Raw genomic sequence first — 21,650 nt, 5'->3', positions numbered from 1 at the left:
AAGCAACGCTGTTTGGGACAGGCAGTGCTGTTTGGGACAAGCAGTGCTGTTTGGGACAAGCAACGCTGTTTGGGGCAAGCAACGCTGTTTGGGACAAGCAGTGCTGTTTGGGACAAGCAACGCTGTTTGGGACAAGCAGTGCTGTTTGGGACAAGCAGTGCTGTTTGGGACAAGCAACGCTGTTTGGGACAAGCAGTGCTGTTTGGGACAAGCAGTGCTGTTTGGGACAAGCAACGCTGTTTGGGACAGGCAGTGCTGTTTGGGACAAGAAGTGCTGTTTGGGACAAGCAACGCTGTTTGGGACAAGCAGTGCTGTTTGGGACAAGCAACGCTGTTTGGGACAAGCAGTGCTGTTTGGGACAAGCAGTGCTGTTTGGGACAAGCAACGCTGTTTGGGACAAGCAGTGCTGTTTGGGACAGGCAGTGCTGTTTGGGACAGGCAGTGCTGTTTGGGACAAGCAGTGCTGTTTGGGACAGGCAGTGCTGTTTGGGACAAGCAGTCCTGTTTGGGACAGGCAGTGCTGTTTGGGACAGGCAGTGCTGTTTGGGACAAGCAGTGCTGTTTGGGACAAGCAGTGCTGTTTGGGACAAGCAGTGTTGTATGGGACAAGCAGTGCTGTTTGGGACAAGCAACGCTGTTTGGGACAAGCAGTGCTGTTTGGGACAAGCAGTGCTGTTTGGGACAAGCAGTCCTGTTTGGGACAAGCACCGCTGTTTGGGACAAGCAACGCTGTTTGGGACAAGCAACACAGTTTGGGACAAGCAATGCTGTTTGGGACAGGCAGTGCTGTTTGGGACAAGCAGTGCTGTTTGGGACAGGCAGTGCTGTTTGGGACAAGCAGTGCTGTTTGGGACAAGCAACGCTGTTTGGGACAAGCAGTGCTGTTTGGGACAAGCAGTGCTGTATGGGACAAGCAGTGCTGTTTGGGACAAGCAACGCTGTTTGGGACAAGCAGTGCTGTTTGGGACAAGCAGTGCTGTTTGGGACAAGCAGTCCTGTTTGGGACAAGCACCACTGTTTGGGACAAGCAACGCTGTTTGGGACAAGCAACACAGTTTGGGACAAGCAATGCTGTTTGGGACAAGCAGAGCTGTTTGGGACAAGCAACGCTGTTTGGGACAAGCAACGCTGTTTGGGACAAGCAGTGCTGTTTGGGACAAGCAGTCCTGTTTGGGACAAGCACCGCTGTTTGGGACAAGCAACGCTGTTTGGGACAAGCAGAGCTGTTTGGGACAAGCAACGCTGTTTGGGACAAGCAACACAGTTTGGGAGAAGCAGTACTGTTTGGGACAGGCAGTGCTGTTTGGGACAGGCAGTGCTGTTTGGGACAAGCAGTGCTGTTTGGGACAAGCAACGCTGTTTGGGACAGGCAGTGCTGTTTGGGACAAGCAGAGCTGTTTGGGACAAGCAACACTGTTTGGGACAAGCAACACAGTTTGGGAGAAGCAGTACTGTTTGGGACAGGCAGTGCTGTTTGGGACAAGCAGTGCTGTTTGGGACAAGCAGTGCTGTTTGGGACAAGCAACGCTGTTTGGGACAGGCAGTGCTGTTTGGGACAAGCAGAGCTGTTTGGGACAAGCAACGCTGTTTGGGACAAGCAACACAGTTTGGGAGAAGCAGTACTGTTTGGGACAGGCAGTGCTGTTTGGGACAGGCAGTGCTGTTTGGGACAAGCAACGCTGTTTGGGACAAGCAACGCTGTTTGGGACAAGCAGTGCTGTTTGGGACAAGCAGAGCTGTTTGGGACAAGCAACGCTGTTTGGGACAAGCAACACAGTTTGGGAGAAGCAGTACTGTTTGGGACAGGCAGTGCTGTTTGGTACAAGCAGTGCTGTTTGGGACAAGCAACGCTGTTTGGGAGAAGCAGTGCTGTTTGGGACAAGTAGTGCTGTTTGGGACAAGCAACGCTGTTTGGGACAAGCAACGCTGTTTGGGACAAGCAACGCTGTTTGGGACAAGCAGTGCTGTTTGGGACAAGCAGTGCTGTTTGGGACAAGCAGTCCTGTTTGGGACAAGCACCACTGTTTGGGACAAGCAACGCTGTTTGGGACAAGCAACACAGTTTGGGACAAGCAATGCTGTTTGGGACAAGCAGAGCTGTTTGGGACAAGCAACGCTGTTTGGGACAAGCAACGCTGTTTGGGACAAGCAGTGCTGTTTGGGACAAGCAGTCCTGTTTGGGACAAGCACCGCTGTTTGGGACAAGCAACGCTGTTTGGGACAAGCAGAGCTGTTTGGGACAAGCAACGCTGTTTGGGACAAGCAACACAGTTTGGGAGAAGCAGTACTGTTTGGGACAGGCAGTGCTGTTTGGGACAGGCAGTGCTGTTTGGGACAAGCAGTGCTGTTTGGGACAAGCAACGCTGTTTGGGACAGGCAGTGCTGTTTGGGACAAGCAGAGCTGTTTGGGACAAGCAACACTGTTTGGGACAAGCAACACAGTTTGGGAGAAGCAGTACTGTTTGGGACAGGCAGTGCTGTTTGGGACAAGCAGTGCTGTTTGGGACAAGCAGTGCTGTTTGGGACAAGCAACGCTGTTTGGGACAGGCAGTGCTGTTTGGGACAAGCAGAGCTGTTTGGGACAAGCAACGCTGTTTGGGACAAGCAACACAGTTTGGGAGAAGCAGTACTGTTTGGGACAGGCAGTGCTGTTTGGGACAGGCAGTGCTGTTTGGGACAAGCAACGCTGTTTGGGACAAGCAACGCTGTTTGGGACAAGCAGTGCTGTTTGGGACAAGCAGAGCTGTTTGGGACAAGCAACGCTGTTTGGGACAAGCAACACAGTTTGGGAGAAGCAGTACTGTTTGGGACAGGCAGTGCTGTTTGGTACAAGCAGTGCTGTTTGGGACAAGCAACGCTGTTTGGGAGAAGCAGTGCTGTTTGGGACAAGTAGTGCTGTTTGGGACAAGCAACGCTGTTTGGGACAAGCAACGCTGTTTGGGACAGGCAGTGCTGTTTGGGACAAGCAACGCTGTTTGGGACAGGCAGTGCTGTTTGGGACAAGCAGTGCTGTTTGGGACAAGCAACGCTGTTTGGGACAAGCAGTGCTGTTTGGGACAAGCAACGCTGTTTGGGACAGGCAGTGCTGTTTGGGACAGGCAGTGCTGTTTGGGACAAGCAGTGCTGTTTGGGACAAGCAGTGCTGTTTCTAAATTAATTGATTATGGAATTGTAAAATAATAATCCCTTAGAACATGTCACAGGTTTTGCTTCAAGTTTGTGGATCAAAATAAACCCTGCACACCCTCCCAGCTCCCTGCCAAACTAGTTGGACTTTGGTCTTCTTGGAAATCGAGCACTTGTTGGTGCCATTTAACGAGTAATATGTTACCAATGTACAAGTGGGACACTGGCAGCTTCTCAGGTGGTGAAAACCCACCTAACCTTCCCAGTTGTGACCCAAATGTTCTGCATGTCTCCCAGTCTCTGATATTGTCATCTAGACACCTGACATAATCGTACCTTTGTAACATCACCTCCAAAGGGATGCCTGAGGAGCCAGCTGTCCACAGTCACCAATCAGTGCCCTGTAAGAAGTGGATAGGGCACTGCTGACTACAATGCCCAGGAAAGGTTCCACTTAAGTAACCATGGGGAGGCCCTACTGCAATCCTCTAAAAGTGCCTGAGCATCTTAGGCTAAGAGTCCAAGAGGAAGTAAGCGACATCTGCTCCCTCAAAACGCCACACCCCAGACAGTTTACTGTCTCTCCAAGTTACAGACCAGTGAGAGCCAGCTGCATGGTACTGCCATGGCATGCAGAGGGGACAGCCCTGCTGGGCAAGCAGGCAGGGGAATCTCCACTCAAAAAACCAATACCAAGTGTCTGTTTAGCAGGAACATCAACAGCAAGTGCACAGCGCGCCCCCACACAGCTGCTTACAACTCTTGGGTTTAATTTCTCTCCATCTGATACTAACTTCTGTTTTCTTTATCTATTTATTACTTCTGTCTTTGTCCTTTGCAAGCACAGTGGGTGAGGAATATGAATCTCTTGATACCATCCATGATCAGCAATGCCTTGGGCAGCAGGAGCAGGGCAGTGATGGTGCCCCTGGGCACTGGGGAAGCCACACCTTGAGTGCTGGGTTCAGTTTTGGGCTCCTCACTCCAAGAAGGACATTGAGGAACTGGAGCAGAGGTCCAGAGAAGGGCAACCAAGCTGGGGAAGGGTCTGAAGAACATGGCTGGGGAGGAGCAGCTGAGGGACCTGGGAGTACTGGAGAAGAGGAGGCTGAGGAGAAGAGGAGGCTGAGGAGAAGAGGAGGCTGAGGAGAAGAGGAGGCTGAGGAGAAGAGGAGGCTGAAAGGAGACCTCATTGCTCTCTACAGCACTCCAGTGGAGTGAGAGTTGGGTTCTTCTCCCTAGTCTCAGGTGATAGAAGGAGAGGAACTGGCCTGAAATTGTGCCAGGGTAGGCTTGGGTTGGAGAGGAGGAAAAAATTTCTTTGCTGCAGGAATGGTCAGGGATTGGCAAAGGCTGCCCAGGGAGGTGGTGGAGTCCCCATCCCTGGAGGTGTTTAAGAAACCTGTGGCCATGGTGGTGTTGGGTTGAGTGTTGGACTGGATGATCTCAGAGGGCTTTTCCAGCCCCCCAAGAATTCAGTGTTTCTACATGACAAGATGGATGCCACCCCAGGTATGAAGGACAACATCACTTGCAAGCCTCACAGCATGTGCCTGAGGTTATGTTAACAGAAGCAAGCTGGAGCTTAGCCAAGCTTTGGACGGAAAGTGTGTAGCTGGAAGCCTTCAAAGGGAGCACGTCGCAATTGCAATACTGGAGTTCACTGCATAGTAGCACAAGTCACAGTGAATGTTGCAACCTGACAGTGGATGTGTTTGTGATGCTTGCTAAACTCTACGAAACTTTGAGAGAGAAAACTCTCTGGCCTGAAAATACACATTGTGACATGGCATCCTGGGGTGCATTGCAAGGGCTGTGATGAGTAGGTCCAGAGAGGTTCTCTTGCCCTGGCAAGGCCACATGTGGAATATTGAATCCAGTTCTGGGCTCCTCAGTTAAAGAAAGATCTCAAGGAACTGCTTGAGAGAGTCCAGCCCAGAGGCACAGAGCTGCTGCAGGCAGTGGAACCTCTCCTGTGAGGCCAGGCTGAGGCAGCTGGGGCTGGGAGCTGGGAGCAGAGGAGCCTGAGGGCTGCCCTCAGTGCTGGGGCTAAAGCTGTGCAGGGCTGGAGCCAGGCTCTGCTCAAGGATGGCCAAGGACAGCACAAGGGGCACTGGGGGCAAGCTGGAGCAGAGGAGCTGCCAGAGGAACAGAAGGGAAACCTTTGTCCCAGGCTAGAGCCTGGAGCAGGCTCCCCAGAGAGGTTGTGGAGTCTCCTGCTCTGGAGCCTTTCCAGCCCCCCCTGGATGTGTTCTGGGTGCCCTGCTCTGGCAGGGGCTGGGCTGGGTGAGCTCCAGAGGTCCCTTCCAGCCCCTGCTGTTCTGTAGTTCTGTGATTTACAGAACACTTTCTGCAGACACTGAAAAGCTCCTATGGTGCATTCTGTGATTCTGTGGTTTCTAGCACAGCTGAGAGGTTTCTTTGGATATTCTTTAGAAGGCTCTTTAGAGCTTGGTTTGTTCAGGGTGAAGGCTCTGCTAGGGACTTGTGGGAAGATGCTATGACCACTTGTAAAATATTTAGAATGATCCACTGTCAGTGCAGAAGTTGCCACAGACCAGTAGTTGCTCACAAATTGCAACTACAACTGATAGCAGTTTGCTTTATCAGTATCAAATGCAAGGCAAAACTAACCAGGTTTGCACTGCAGTTGATTTGCTCACTGCAAACTGTAGCATTCCCCAGTCCATGCTGGTGCATTATTCCTGCTGCCACCTGCTAGATCATAGAACCATAGAATTGTTAGGGACCTCAAGACTCAGGCAGCTCCAATCCCCTGCCATGGGCAGGGACACCTCACACCACAGCAGCTTGCTCACAGCCACCTCCAGCCTGGCTGCAAACACCTCCAGGCAGGAGGCTTCCACCACCTCCCTGGGCAGCCTGGGCCAGGCTCTCGCCACCCTCCTAGGGAACAACTTCTTCCTCACAGCCAATCTCAATCTCCCCACTTCTAGTGCTGCTCCCTTCCTCCCAGTCCTATCCCTCCCTGACAGCCTCCAAAGTCCCTCCCCAGCTTGCTTGGAGCCCCCTGCAGCTCCTGGAAGGCCACCAAAAGGTCTCCTGGGAGCCTTCTCCTCTCCAGCCTGCACAATCCCAACTCTCTCAGGCTGTGCTCAGAGCAGCCCTCCAGCCCTCCAGCCCTCCAGCCCTCTGCTGCTCCTCCTGGCCCTGCTCTGGACACCTTCCAGCCCCTCCAGGGCCTTCCTGGCACAGAGGCTCCAGAACTGGCCCCAGAGCTGCAGCTGTGGTCTCAGCAGAGTGGAGCAGAGGGGCAGAATCCCCTCCCTGGCCCTGCTGGCCACACTTCTGCTGCTGCAGCCCAGGCTCTGCTTGGCTTTCTGGGCTGCAAGTGCTCTCTGCTGGCTCCTGTTGAGCTTCTCCTCCCCCAGCACCCCCAAGGCCTTTTCTCCAGGGCTGCTCTGCAGCCAGTCCCTGCCCAGCCTGTAGCAGTGCCTGGGATTGTAAGCACTGATGGAAGCAGAACTGTTTGCTGCATGCACAGGTCTGCAAAGACATGGATTAACATCACAGGGAGGGGATCATCCCCCTGTGCTCAGCACTGGGATTTGAGGCCACAGCTGCAGTGCTGTGCTCAGCTCTGGGCCCTCCTGCAGGAAGGCCATTGAGGGGCTGGAGCCTGTCCAGAGCAGGGCAGCCAGGCTGGAGAAGGGCCTGGAGCCCCTGGGCTAGAGGAGGGCTGAGGGAGCTGGGGGGGTTGAGGCTGGAGCAGAGGAGGCTGAGGGAGAGCTCCTTGCTCTCTGCAGCTCCCTGCAGGGAGGTTGGAGTGAGGAGGGGGCAGCCTCTGCTCCTTGGTGCCAAGGGCCAGGAGCAGAGGAGATGGTTGCAAGCTGCCCCAGGGGAGGCTGAGGCTGGAGAGGAGGAAATCTTTCTGCCCTGGAAGGGATCTGAGCCCTTGGCAGAGGCTGCCCAGGGCAGTGCTGGAGTCCCCATGCCTGGGGGTGTTCCAGCAGCTGTGGGCCTGGTGCTCAGGGCCATGGTTTGGTGCTGAGCCTGCAGGGCTGGGTGGGGGCTGGGCTGGATGAGCTTGGAGGCCTCTGCCAACCAGATGGATTCTGTGGTTCTGTGATCATTTATTTGATTTCCAATACACCAATTATGTGCCTCACAGTAACTCAGATCATGCCCTGAGAGTGAAGTGCCTAAAATGAAGGAAGTTCAACTCTTTGTTCTTTCCTTGTTCTGTCATTGTTTCTTCCTCTACTAAGGTACCATATCAGCTGAGTTTCTCAGTGGTATTCATGGTTCAAGATAAGCAGAGTACAGGGGAAGGCCATGCAAAAACTGATCTGTGCCAGTGGAGAGTAAGGAGGAGAAACCTCCCCGTGTCTCACATGATTTTGCAGTTCTAAACAGAATGAAAGATGCACCTTCCACTTTCTGCCAAGCTTTTGAGCTTTTGGAGCTCCACAGCGCTGTCAGCACTGCTGTGGCAGGCCAGGCTTTCCCCTTCAAGTGCCAGCAGTCCATCCAGAGGGGACCGCAGCACATCCACGCTTCCTGACGTCATTTTCCTCCGTAATTGTCGCGCTGGCTCAGGCGTGCCTCCCCTAGCCGTGAGCACAGCTCTGTGAGGTTTCCATTCTGCCTGGTGTTTTGTGATCTTCTTGCTCTCCACCTCTCAGCAAATACAGGACATTTGGGTCAGCCCATCTCTGCCCCATAAAGCTCTTCTTAGCAGATAATATCAGTGCCAGAGCTATTTCCAAACTCAGCCAGATAAACTCACAGGTAAACAGACAGATGCACAGACAAACTAAGGCAGTGTCCAGCACTGAACACCACAGGCACAGAACTCAACCTACAATCCGCAGTGCTACTCATTGCAAAGTGATCTCACTATGCAAAGACCTGAAAGAGGGCTCTCTTAAATGTCAATTTTCCATGCCAAAGTCCCATACCTGTGCTCTGGATGCTATCTAATCACACACAGAGATTTCCATGGAAAGGCTGTAACATGAGCTCACTGCCACAGCCTTTGTTTCAGCTGTAGGACGCACAACCAAGACAGTTTAAGACCCTGTGGATCTGCAGCCCATGCAGGGTGCACAGGTGCAATTCAAATCTACCTTTATACCTTTTCTACTGAATTTCCTATCTGGCTGCATTGCATAATAAAGCTTCCTTTATTTGCAAGGTGTTTCCTTCAACTTCTGTAGTGCCACCAACTCAAATGAGGCAGAGTGCTGAGTGGGTAAGAGGAGGGAAATATCCTCCAGAGATTGGAGCAGGAGACGAGAAAAGCAGCGAGAAGCAGCTTGGACAAGGAGAAAGTTTGCACTTGTGGGGAAAAAATTATCTCTGCCTAGAAGTTGCTGTTGGCAATGGAGACTGAGCAGGAAGGCTTTAGTCAGATTAAGGGAGAGTCCCCAGGACAATTCCTGGTGGGGTCTCAACTTGCTGGGAGTTGCAGCTCTCCTTTTATCCTGAACCCCTGGCCGCAATTTCCCCTCTGCCTTTCCCTCTAGGCTCAGGTACTCAGGATTTACAGTCTTTCCCAAAATGCCTACTACATGTCCCCCTTCACAGGCACCCCCCTCTGCTTCAGACAGCCTATGGTCATTTGAATCAGGCTCTTCACGACTCTGGGTGCAGAAGTTAATATTTAGTAGTCTATTAAGCCTGCACTCTGGTCTGAAAGTTCAAGAGTTTAGGCTGTGTTCAGCATCCTGCCAGCCTCTGACAGCCTCCTGCTAATTTACTGTGACCTGTAAGACAAGGTTGTCTTGCAGAGGCCCCTTTGTTGTTCATGCACATAGGTAAGGGGAACTGTCTGGTTCCCCCCTTCCTCTTCCACCCCCCTCAACAATTCTTCCTTTGTAGAGACACCAGTTACTTTTAATCCCATCACCCTGGGAGCAAAGCAGTTTACAATCTCCCTGCATAGTCACCCCCCCCATTACTGATGCATCTCCTCACAAGCTGCAATGGTGTGTAGGCTACTGTTGGGGGCAGGTCCAGCCTGGCATGATCTCTGTATGTTGATCTTGCTACAGCTATTGGGTCTCAGACCCCTCTGCACCCTCAGTACTTGATTATCTTCCTCATCAGACACTCTTATGTTTGTGTGCTTATTGTGGCAGCAAATGCCATAGCTCTCTTGTGGATAACTGGTGCTGACCCTTGCACAGAGATCCTCACCATGCCTGTTTGGATTCTGTTGCAGGATTCTGAGATTCCTTTCCTCCTCTTCCTCTCCTGTTGTGCCCTGTTGCCTGTGCTGGCCCTGATGACACCTTGAATTTTCCTGCATCTTTCCTGGGAAGAGAAGAAGTATGCATGTAGCAGGCAAGCAAACCTTGCCCTCGCCACTCAAGTGGGACATCATGGTGGGAGAGCGCAGCTGTCAGAGCAGTGCCAGATACTCACAACTAGTGCCCCAAATGGGCAGTGCCCTCAGTTATGCTGAGGCCTCACTAGTGAGGAAAACTGCTCAAGGGCTGGGCAATCACCAGGTGCAAGAGTTAGTTTGGGCTGGTTTATTCTAGTCTTCAGTTCCACTGTTTGCATTTATTCTCTTCCCTGCATTGGGAAGCCCCTTCCTGAGCAAAAAAAATTATCCTTTTGGTCTTTCTTCCTCCCTCAGCTGGCAAAATGCATTGCCTTTGTGTTTGGCTAAGGTAACACTTCCCCAGCACCTTGATGTGTCTGCATTGATAAGAGCAAAGCAAGTCTAGCAAAGGTGGTTCAGGCTTTGCTGCAGGAGGTACTACAGTCTGTGTCATTCTTCACCTAAACATTGAGCAGGTGAGAGATTGGCTCTGAGCAAACAGCTGAGAGCAGCAGCATAACAATTTCTTAGTCTCTGGAGAAATTGAAGTATTTGATCACAGAATCACAGAGTGTTAGGATTTGGGAGGCACCTCCAGAGATCATCCAGTCCAATGCCCCTGCCAGAGCAGTGTCACACAGGGCAGGTCACACAGGGACACATCCAGATGCGTTTGGAAAGGCTCCAGAGCAGGAGACTCCACAACCTCTCTGGGCAGCCTGCTCCAGCAGCCTCACACCAAAGGATTTTCTCCTCATGCTGAGGTGGAACCTCCTGGGTTCTAGCTTCTATCCATTATTCCTTGTCCTATCACAGGACACCACTGAAAAGAGCCTGGCACATTCTTCTTGCCCCCTACCCCTCTGATATTTATAGACATTGATCAGATCCTCTCTCAGCCTTCTCCTCTCCAGGCTCCCCAGCCCCAGGGCTCTCAGCTGTCCCCCCTCACACAGATGTTTCAGCATCCTCATAGCCTCTTTTGGACTCTCTCCACCAGGTTCCTGTCTCTCCTGAACTGGGGAGCCCAGAACCGGACACAGTATTCCGGTGGTGGTCTCACCAGGGCAAAGCAGAGTGACCTGCTTGATGCACCCATATTTAATGGCATTGTGTTTATCAAGCAATCCTAGTGAGCAATGCAAATGGTTACAGAAAGCACAATATCTGACTAACCTATTTACCAACATTAACTTCAGCTCTTATCAAGATGGGCAGCAGAAAGGAGGTGGTGCAGTGCACGAGGACTTGGGTGCTGACTCTGCCAGGTGACACAAGCACCTGCTGGACTTTGTCCATCTTTGTGCAGCTCCACATTGTGCAGCATAGTTGAGCAGCTCGATGCAGTGCACTCGGCTCAGAGTTGTGGGCACACACCGAGCACAGATCTGCCTATATGTATCTATGACACATGTTGAAACCACATAGCTGCTGCTGACAGCAGCTAAAGCAAGGTGACTGCAGGCACAGATCAGCAAAGTGTCTCACAAACAAGGTTTCCAAGACCTAAAGAATCGCACTGGGCTCCCTGGGCTGTTCACTGACCTGCAGGCAGCTCAGCCAAGCCATGTCTGCTGGGCTGCTTTTCAGAACAGGCTCAGGCCAGGGAATGACTGTTGCAATGTGCCATGTTCTGCCTGCTGGACATTGAGCTCTCATTTAGCTAATGAATCTCAGAACTGCACAGGTGACCTTGCAGGATGAGCACAATAGCACCACACAGAGAGAAGTTCTTGCATTGTAATGGAGGAACAGGAGAAGCTAAGATAAGAAAGGAATCACTAAAAGCATACAGGGCCAAGAAGTCTGTGTCCTTCTGTATGACAGTGTAGAGGAACTTCAGCAGCTCAGAGAAGGGCCTGAAACTGCACCTCTCCTTCCAGGTGAATGACTGATTTCTCTGCATGATTCCCAATGAAGACTGGTCAAGACAGGCAGTGCTGTGAATTGCAGAGTGCGAGGGAAGCTCACCTTCTGCCAAGCCCCAGGAAAACAGCAGACCAGTGTCTCAGGATGTCTTAGTGCAGGCCCAGTCACAGAATCATGGAACCACAGAGTGGCTGAGGTTGGAAGGGGCCTCTGAGATCATCTACCGCAACCTCCCCACCATGGGCAGGGACACCTCTCAACTAGACTTTGCTGCTCAAGGCCTCATCCAGCCTGGCCTTGAACACCTCCAGGGTGGGAGCATCCATGACCTCCCTGGGCAGTGTATTCCAGAGTCTTACTACCTTGTACTGCAGAACTTCTTCCTCAGTTCCACTCTAACCCTGCTCTGCCTCAGCTTCAAACCATTCCCCCTTGTCCTGTCTCCAGACACCCTCATGAAGAGTCCTTCTGCAGCCCTCCTGCAGGACCCCTTTGGGTACTGGAATTCAGGCAGTGAAGGAGCTGACCTGGCTTTTTCTAGGGAGCTTGAGATGATTTGAATCATGAACTTGATGCAGGCAGATTCTGGGTATTAGAAAAAAACCACATGAAAACTGCTTTGTAGAATGAATATGTGGTGGGAAAACCTCTGCTGTGGAATCATGCTTGCTTCCACAGGCCACAATCAGAGGTCCTTAGGAGGTGGTTTTGTTTTCATGGATCTGGACTTTGATTCAGGATTTCAAAGTGATCTCCACTTGGTGAGCCTCTGCACTGTCCCACACTAGATCTTCAGTATGCAAGAATCATTTGTGTATGTTCCTGGACAAGCATTTTGTGCAACTGTGATCAGAACCCCATGGGGGGGAAAAAATAAATCTCTCCTTCCGTGTGAAGCAGAACTCAGTGCCCTCCTGTGGCTGCTGCTGATACCGCAGCAAAGGCCGTGGGAAATCTGCACCTGGGGATTGACTCACAGGATCCTTCAGCACCTCCTGACAGTTTCAGCTCTGTCACACTTCCTTGCCTGCCCTACCACTGCAGGTTCAGTGCCATTCTCCTCCTGGTTCAAGGCTGTTGGAGGGCAGAGCCCCTCCCCAGGCAGAAGTGCTCTGTGGTTGATCATCCGTGCTGAAGAACCAGACTGAAGCATCTCTGTGTTCCTTTCTCCCCTGCAGACAGCTATGGCAACACTGAACCTGCCCTGGAACAGGAGTGGAAACCACACATCTGTGTTACAGGAGCTACCAGAGAGCAAACCAACCACCCACAGCTCCTGCTGGCTGCAATGGGCACCGTGCTCCCCCTGTGCTCCATACCAGCACCTCCATCAGTGACTGGAGAGAGGAAATGGCCTGAAATGGTGCCTTGACTATCAGGAACAATTTGTTTGCAGCAAGAGTGGTCAGGGAGTGGAACGTGCTGCCCAGGGAGGTGGGGGAGTCCCCATCCCTGGAGGTGTTCAAGACAGGTGTGGGCATGGCACCTGGGGCCACGGTTCAGTGGCCATGGTGCTGGTGGGTCAATGGTTGCACTCAGTGATCTCAGAGGCCTTTTCCAACCCAAACAGTTCTCTGATGCTGTGATCCTGAAGCCACTCTTTGGTTTTCCCTCCCCAGTTGCTCAGGTTTCTCTGCAGGAGAGGTCAGCAGCCAGGTAAGATTCTCCAGTCTGAGGATTCAACTCAGTTAATCATAGAATGGTTTGGGTTGGAAAGGACCTTTAAGAGCATCAGGTCCAACCATGCTCTAACTCTGCTCAGTCTGGTGCTAACCCACATCCCTCAGCACCACATCTCTGCTCTTAGAAACTCCTCCAGCAATGGGCATTCAACCACCTCCCAGGACAGCTTGTGCCAGTCTGAGAACCCCTTCAGTGAAGAGGTTTCTTCTAATGTCCAATCTAAATGTCCCCTGGGGCAACTTGAGGTAATTTCCTCTTGTTCTATCACTTGGTACTAGCATAAATAGTCCAACCCCCACCTGGCTCCAACCTCCTGTCAGGGAGTTGCAGAGAGCCAGGAGGTCTCCTCTCAGCCTCCTCTTCTCCAGACTGAGCAACCCCAGCTCCCTCAGCTGCTCCTCACCAGCCCTGTTCTCCAGACCCTTCCCCAGCTTTGTTGCCCTGACTTAGTGTCTGAGTCAGACTAGTTTCAGGTCAGAGCTCACTCACCCTGCAGAGCCCTGCTGCAGGAAGCACCTCCCAAGGTTGTTACACAGGAGTTGTCCCTAAGCCCTTGGTTCTCCGTGCACAAAGCCATCTCCTTGCAGCCATCTTAGGCTCTGTTCACCTCCCTCCCTAAGCAAGCTAAGTCATGGAATCATTGAACTGTTAGGTTGGAAGGGACCTCAAGGATCCTCCAGTTCCAACCCCCCTGCCATGGGCAGGGACACCTCACACTACAGCAGGTTGCTCACAGCCACCTCCAGCCTGGCTGCAAACACCTCCAGGCAAGAGGCTTCCACCACCTCCCTGGGCAGCCTGTGCCAGGCTCTCACCATCCTCCTGGGGAACAACTTCTTCCTCACAGCCAATCTCAATCTCCCTACTTCTGGTTTTGCTCCACCCACCCCCCTCCCCAGTCCTATCCCTCCCTGACACCCTCAAAAGTCCCTCCCCAGCTTTCTTCAGATCCTGGAAGGCCACAATTAGGTCTCCTGGGAGCCTTCTCTTCTCCAGACTGAACAGCCCCAACTCCCTCAGTCTGTCCTCATAGGAATCCAGTCAGGGAAATCAGAGCAGACTCCAAACTTCCTCAATCTCATCTTCTTGATCACTTTTCTCTCTTCAATCCCTGCCCAGATAAGGAAAGATGAATTGAGTTTGACTACACTGCCCTGCTCCACGAGATCCCAGCACAGGTAAGAGCAGGGGCCTGACCTGCCTCCTTTCATCCACAGAGGCTTAGGAGCAAAGGTGATAAAGCAAATCTGCATTTGCCCTTCTCTCCTCTCCTTGAGTCTCCTTGAGTCTCCTCTCCTCTCCTTGAGTCTCCTCGAGTCTCCTCTCCTTGAGTCTCCTCTCCTCTCCTTGAGTCTCCTCTCCTCTCCTTGAGTCTCCTCTTCTCTTCTCTCCTCTTCTCCAGGAGATGATTTCATGCCACATGCACCTCACTTGGCTTCCTGCTCACCCTCTGAGAGTGAGACACTTCTGTGCCTCAGAGAATCAGGGGCTGGAGGGTGGCTCTGGATCAGCTGCTGGAATTACACAGGACAGAGCAGTGGATTTTTAAGAGGGATTGGTCAGCTTGATGGCAACAGAGGAAATGTTTAGAGGCCTCCTGCTGAGCAGCCTGCAACATTTCACTCCTTTGGGCCCTGGAATTCATTCTTACACTATCACAAACTGCAAGACCTTCTGGACTCCTACCTGAAACCTTTGCTACTGCACTTACCCAGACGCACACCAGATGCTCTGATGTCTCTGCCTCGCTCAGAGGAACACAGTTTGTAAGCAAAGTTAATATATTTGGATTCAAAAAGATGGAGACAAAGTATTAACCTCTCACTGGAGCCTTGCTCTGGTTGGGCTGTTGCTCTTATGGGGGGATGGATAAATGCTGAGTTTTGTCTTTCACCTCCAATAAACCAGATGCCATTACACAGGGCTGAGGTTGGGTTTTCTTTCTTGCTGCTACTGTTTGACCCCAAATTTCTGCCTCCTCCCAGTGTCTGGTCTCTAAAAGGCAATTTTTACCCCAAATTCTCACCTTTCCCAGTGTCCAGTCTGTACCAGCAGTGTTTGCCCCAGGGAGTCTTGCAGGATGGAAAAGACCTCCAAGAGCTTCAAGTCCAACCCTTAACAGAGCACTGCTGAGCCATGGCCCTCAGCACCACAGCTCCACAGCTTGGAAACCCCTCCAGAGATGGAGACTCCAACACTGCCCTGGGCAGCCTGGGCCAGGCCTGGACAACCCTTTTGGGGAAGAGATTGTTCCTTATGTCCAACCTAAACCTCCCCTGGAGCAACTTGAGACTGTTCCCTGCTGCCCTGTCACTTGTTCCTTGGGATCCCAAGCCCTACCTGGCTCCAGACTCCTTGCAGGGAGCTGCAGAGAGCAATGAGGTCTCTCTCAGCCTCCTCTGCTCCAGGCTGAACACCCCCAGCTGCCTCAGCTGCTCCTCCCCAGCCCTCTTCTCCAGACCCTTCCCCAGCTTCATTGCCCTTCCCCCCAGCCCCTCAATATTCTTCTTAGAGTGAGAGCCCCAAAGCTGAGGGCAGGATTTGAGCTGTGGCTTCCCAGTGCCAGTCGAGAGGCACAGTCCCTGCCCTGCTCCTCTGCCACACCACTGCTGCTCCAGGCCAAGCTGCTGCTGGCTTCTTGCCCACCTGGGCACTGCTGGCTCCCCTCCAGCTGCTGCCAGCCAGCACCCCCAGGGCCTTTCCCATCCAGCAGCTCCCAGGCACTCTGCCCCCAGCCTGCAGCCTCCCTGGGGCTGTTGTGCCCCAGCTGCAGGCCCAGCACCAGCCCCTGCTGAGCCTCATCCCATTGCCCTCAGCCCTTGCCCCCAGCCTGGCCAGACCCCTCTGCAGCTCCTCCCTACCCTCCAGCAGACCAACACTGCCACCCAGCTTGGTGCTGGACCTGGAGGATGCTCTTCCTTCCTCTCTGGCCTCAAGGGAGCCCAGGCACAGCTGCTGCCACAGCTGCCCAGCAACCACAGCCAGCCAGCAGCACTTGGCCCTGCCCTGCCACACCAAACCCTGCTCTTGGGCTTCACACAAAGCCCACACTGATTCCCAGCTGCTGCCAGACTGCCTCAGCTTCTCCCATTCCCAGCAAGGCCAGGGGCTGGGGGCTGCACTTAGGTCATGGCTGCCCCATGAGGCCTCCAGGCTTGGGGCAGAGAGACTGGGAAGTGCCCAGCAGAGACAGACCTGGGGGTGCTGGCTGGCAGCTGAAGCTGAGCCACTGTGTGCCCAGGTGGCCAAGAAGGCCACCAGCAGCCTGCTCTGGACCAGCAATTGTGTGGCCAAGGGTGTGGAGTGGGGCAGGGATTGTCTCTCAGAACTGGGGAGGCCACAGGTGAGCTGTGTGTCCACTTTTGGGGCCTCACTCCAAGGAGGACATTGAGGGGCTGGAGCAGGTCCAGAGAAGGGCAATGGAGCTGGGGAAGGGTCTGGAGAGCAGGGCTGGGGAGGGGCAGCTGAGGGCCTGGGGCTGTTCAGTCTGGAGAAGAGAATGCTGGGAGGAGATCTGTTGAGGAATGGCTTGAATTGCAGGGACATGGTTCTATGGAACGGCTGTTTGACCAGAGTGTGTAGGCCAGACTCCATCTTGCTGTTTACTGCTCACAGCTTAGCTGCTGTGCTGATGCAGCAAGGCCACCACTGCCCTGTGACTGTGCTGGCAGTTTCTCACAAGATAGCAGCATGTGAAATAGTTACTTATAAGATAGTAGTATGTGAAACAAAGCATGTGTGAAACAAGGAGCTGCTGAGAAAGGAGGCTGGGGAGCTGCACGTAGGCCTGACCACAAGCAGGTTGGATAATATGATGTAACCCTGGACTAAGAGCTAATAGAATAACGACACCTGTGCATATTTAGCTGCTGAATATACTGTATAAGCTGTGCTTCTGAACAATAAAGTTGAAGCCTGCTGATCAATCATATTGATTGCTGCGAGTCTTTCCCTCTCTGTTTCTCGCCGTTGGATCGCGTCCCAACAGAGATCTTCGTGGTGTTCATCAGTATCTCAGGGGTGGGTGTCAAGCAGCAGGGGCCAGGCTCTTTCCAGTGGTCCTGAGAGAGGACAAGGGGCAAGGGACACAGACTGGAGCACAGCAAGTTCCACCTCACCCTGAGGAGAAACTTGTTTGGTGTGAGGGTGCTGAGCCCTGGAGCAGGCTGCCCAGAGAGGTTGTGGAGTTTCCTGCTCTGGAGACTTTCAAGACCCATCTGGATGTGCTCCTGTGTGGCCTGCCCTGGGTGATGCTGCTCTGGCAGGGGCTTGGACTGGGTGATCTCCAGAGGTCCCTTCTAACCTGGTTCTGTGACATGATCTGGGGGGTGGCACTGAAGACATCCTCCCCAAGACTGCTGCTGACACCAGACTGGGTGAGCTGCAGCAGAGGGGCCACAGGCAGCTCCCCTATGGGCTCTGGGCAGCCCTGTGCCCTCTCTGTTGGATTGCTCTTTGTGTCCTTACAGCTGCTTTCAGCCTTCTTTCCCTCTGCCTCGGTCTCCCTCCTTCATTTCTTTCTCTTCCCCTTTGGTAAGCAGAGGGCTTCATGGGGAGCAGCTGTCACTCACCTGGGGGCCAGCCCAGGGCTCATCCCTGGCACCAAGATTAAACTGATCCTGCTGGGCCTGCCCAAAGCAGAGGCAGAACTGGCACCAGCTCTTCATGTGGCAGAGGTGTGGAGCAGCAGCTGCAGCAGAGGGCAGTGAGGCACTGACCCCTTGCAGCAGCACCCCTGAGCCCGGCAGGAGCCCTGCCCACGGTGGGACTGCTCAGCCTGCTGGGAGCCACCTCCTGATTGCCCCTGGAGCATTTGGTGACAATGGCTTCAGGCTTTTGTGCTCTGACTCCCATCCCGGCCAGGGCCTTCTGCCTCCTGCATTGGAGTGCAGCTAAAAGCCCCAGGGGCTGCCCAGCCTTTCCCAGCGGATCAAATACCAACCCCTCTGGGCCACTCCCAGGGAGAGTTTCACTGCAGAGAGCCTCCTTAGAGAAATACCATCTTTATTGCATCCAAAGCTACAAATCAGACAACAGGACAGAGCTCACAGACAGACACAGACAGACAGGTCCCATCCAGAGGCTGGTGCTCAGTGCCTGGCAGTGCAGCTGCAGAGCAGTGACAGTGCTGTCCTTCAGGGGTCTGTACTGGCACCTGTACTCTTTAGTATCTTTATCCCTGCTATAGAGAGGGGGTCGAGGGCCCCACCAGCAGCGTGCAGATGGCACCAAGCTGAGTGGTGCTGTTGATAGGCCAGAGGGACAGGATGGCATCCAGAGGGACCTGGCCAAGCTGGAGAGGTGGTGCCCAGGGGAACCTCCGGAGGTTCAACAAGAGCAAGTGCTCTTATTGCAAGAGCAATGGCTTCAAAGTAGAGCAGAGCAGCTTTAGACTGGATGTGAGGAACGAGTTCTTCACTGTGAGGGTGGTGGAACCCTGGAACAGGTTGCCCAGGGAGGTGGTTGGGGCCCCATCACTGGAGGTATTCAAGGGGAGGCTGCACAGGGCTCTGGGCAGCCTGAGCGAGTTGGGGATGCCCCTGCTGAGTGCAGGGGGAGTTGGACTGGATGAGCTTTGGAGACCCCTTCCAGCCCCAACTATTCTGTGATGCTACAAAAGAGAGGAACCAACTAACTAACTAACTAACTAACTAACTAACTAACTAACTAACCAACCCTGAGTCCTGTGTCCAGTTCTGGACCCCTCAGCTCAAGAAAGAGGTTGAGCTGCTGGAAGGTGTCCAGAGAAGGGCAACAAAGCTGGGGAGGGGTCTGGAGCACAGCCCTGGGAGGAGAGGCTGAGGGAGCTGGGGTTGCTTAGCCTGGAGCAGAGGAGGCTCAGGGGAGACCTCATTGCTCTCTCCAACTCCCTGAAGGGAGGTTGTAGCCGGGGGGGGTTGGTCTCTTCTCCCAGGCAGCCAGCACCAGAACAAGAGGACACAGTCTCAAGCTGTGCCAGGGCAGGTTTAGGCTGGAGGTTAGGAAGAAGTTCTTCCCAGGGGGAGTGATTGCCCATTGGAATGTGCTGCCCAGGGAGGTGGTGGAGTCACCATCACTGGAGGTGTTTAGGAAGAGCCTGGATGAGGCCCTTGGTGCCATGGTTTAGTTGATCAGATGGTGTTGGGTGAGAGGTTGGGCTCGATGATATCGAAGGTCTTTTCCAACCTGGTCTATTCTATTCTATTCTATTCTATCCTATCCTATCCTATCCTATCCTATCCTATCCTATCCTATCCTATCCTATCCTATCCTAACTAACTAAGCAAGTAACTAAGTAAGGAAATAAGTAAGTTAACTAACTAACTAACTGAGAAGCCAACCAACAGGCAACAAGGAGAAAGCAACAAGGAGGCAAAGGAGGCCAAAGTCAGAGGAGCTGCTGGTGAAGGATCTCCCAGACCATCTTCTTCCTGAAGCTGGGCATGTGTCTCTGGAAGGAAAGCCAAGAGCCATGACATGGGAAGCCACAGCAGGCAGAGGCAGACAATGGCCACGACCCCCTGGCTGCTGCCTCTTGCCCAAGAGGAACCTCACAGGTTCCGCTAGGAAGCAGGCACAGGACACAAGGATGGAGAAGAGAGCTCTGCCCTGCTGAGCCCCCTTGGAACTTCCAAGCCAAGCAGCCCTGCCCCAAAGCCAGAGAGAGGGAGGCACAAAAACTCAGCCCCTGCCCCAGGCACAAGGCAGAGCTGCTGAGCAACCTCCCTGGCTCTCGTGCCCAGAGCTCTGGAGCTGCCCACAGCCCTCACTCACCTGGCTGAAGGTGATGGCTCTGTCCCTGCAGATGGACTCAGCATATTTACAGAGGAAGACCCCGCAGTCACTCTGGTTCCTCTGCTGAGGGATCTCCTGGGGAAGGCAAAGCAGAGGGAGAAGTTCACTCCCTGGGCAAGAGAAGCCGCCTGGCAGCTCAGGCTCCCAGCTGGCAGCCCAGCAGTGCTCACGTACCTGGGCCCCCATGCTGTGCAGAGCCCACTCGGCAGAAGCCAGCTCCAGGCCTCTCCTGCTGCGGCTTTCCTCTTGCAGGTATTGGCTGTGCAAAGCAAACCCAGCCCTCACACCCTGGCCTCACCTCTGGCACAACCAGTGCCAAAGCTCTGGGGCTAAGGCTGCTGGCTGCAGAGGGGCCCTGGCCACCAGCTCTCCAGGCAGCAATGGTTGGATGCAGAGCTGCTCCACCCTTCCCCAGGCAGCTGCTGTGACCTGCTCAGGAGAGCACAGGGCTCCAGGGACACTTGACTTGGCTCTGGGGGGCCACTCTCCTGCCCTGGCTCTGCAGAGCTGCTGGAGGAAGGCTCCTCCCTGCTTGTGCAGCACTGGCAGAGACATCTACGGAGGAGCAGCTGCCCCAGTGCCCTTCCATGGGGACCTCTGGGGCGTGGGTGGCAGACTGCAGGCCCCCAAAACCCTGAGTGCAGGGCCTCAGGGGAGAGCAGGCAGGTAGCCAAGGGCATGCAGCTGGCAGCAGGCACATCAAAGGCTGCTGCTTTCTGCCTCCAAGAAGTAGGAAACCTTGCAGCCAGGAGGCAGAGACAGCCTCTGAACCCCTCCGAATGCACAGCACAAAAGCATTGGCTGAGCAGCTACTTACAGCAGAGCCTGGCAGATCTTCATGCCCCTCTGCCCCAGCGAGTCATAGTAGCTGATGGTCTTCCTCCTGACATCAATGACCTGTGGTTGGAAGGGGACTGCTGGACAAAGCACAGCCTTTGGCTGCACACACAGCCAGAGCCTCCTGACTTCCCTGGTGAGGATTTCACCCCCACCCAGCTCTACCAAGAAGCCACTTGGACTCACCACCAGTGCCCAGTGTATCCCCAGGTGGATGGGAACCAGGATGATGTCCTTCTGGAAGATGTCCAGGCCCCTGGTCCACCTTCTCACCCCCTCATAGCCACCAGACACCAGCCTGGGGTAGAAGAAGGTGCTAAAGGCATGGACAGAAGGGTATCCAGCCTTCCTGCTCCTCTCTGCCACCAGCTGCAGGTAGAAATTGATGACCTGTGCCAGGAAGAAGCAGCTGGGGATGTAAAAGGGGACCCAGCTGCCCCAAAGCAGAGCAGGGCAGGCAGGGCAGCGGCAGTGGCAAAGCCCTGCTGAGCTCCATGCCCCTGGGCTGCAGCTGCTGTACCTCATCGTTCAGCCACTGGCCCTCCCTGAGCGTGCCCATGGCCTCCCGGGTGACACGGAGCTTGAAGGCACTGCTCAGCACCTCCCGAGGGTCACCTGGGCCCAGGGCAGCTCTGGCTGCTGCCTCCAGGGCCTGCAATGCACAGGGAGAAGCACTTGTGAGGCACAGACCCCAGCACATGGGCCCCTGGGCAGCTCCCCGCTCCAACAAGGGCTGGCAATCGAGGTGCCCGAGGGGGAGCAGCTTCCTCTGCCACCTTGCACAGCCTCTGGCAGCTGCCAAAGCCTTGCTGACCTCTGCTGCAGGCCCCCTGGCTGCAGAGCCCTGGGGCTTCTCCTTGGCCTTCAGCGGCCTCTTCCTCGCCACCGAAACCTCCCCGGCGTCGTCAGAGGTGACCTCAGCTGGGGAACAGAGAGCCCACAGGAGACCAGGGTTGGAAAGGGCACCAGGAGCTCTCTTTGGCCTAAAGGCCTCTCCTCAGCCCCCCCTGGAGCAGTGGCACTGGCTCCAAGGCACAGAGCCCTTTGCCCCGAGCAGCTGCTGCTGGC

This window comes from Melanerpes formicivorus, unplaced genomic scaffold, assembly GCF_026170545.1.
Source record: "Melanerpes formicivorus ecotype bairdi unplaced genomic scaffold, bMelFor1.0.p_v2 SCAF_103, whole genome shotgun sequence".
NCBI lineage: Eukaryota > Metazoa > Chordata > Aves > Piciformes > Picidae > Melanerpes > Melanerpes formicivorus.
Note: the sequence above shows the minus strand (reverse complement) of the source record.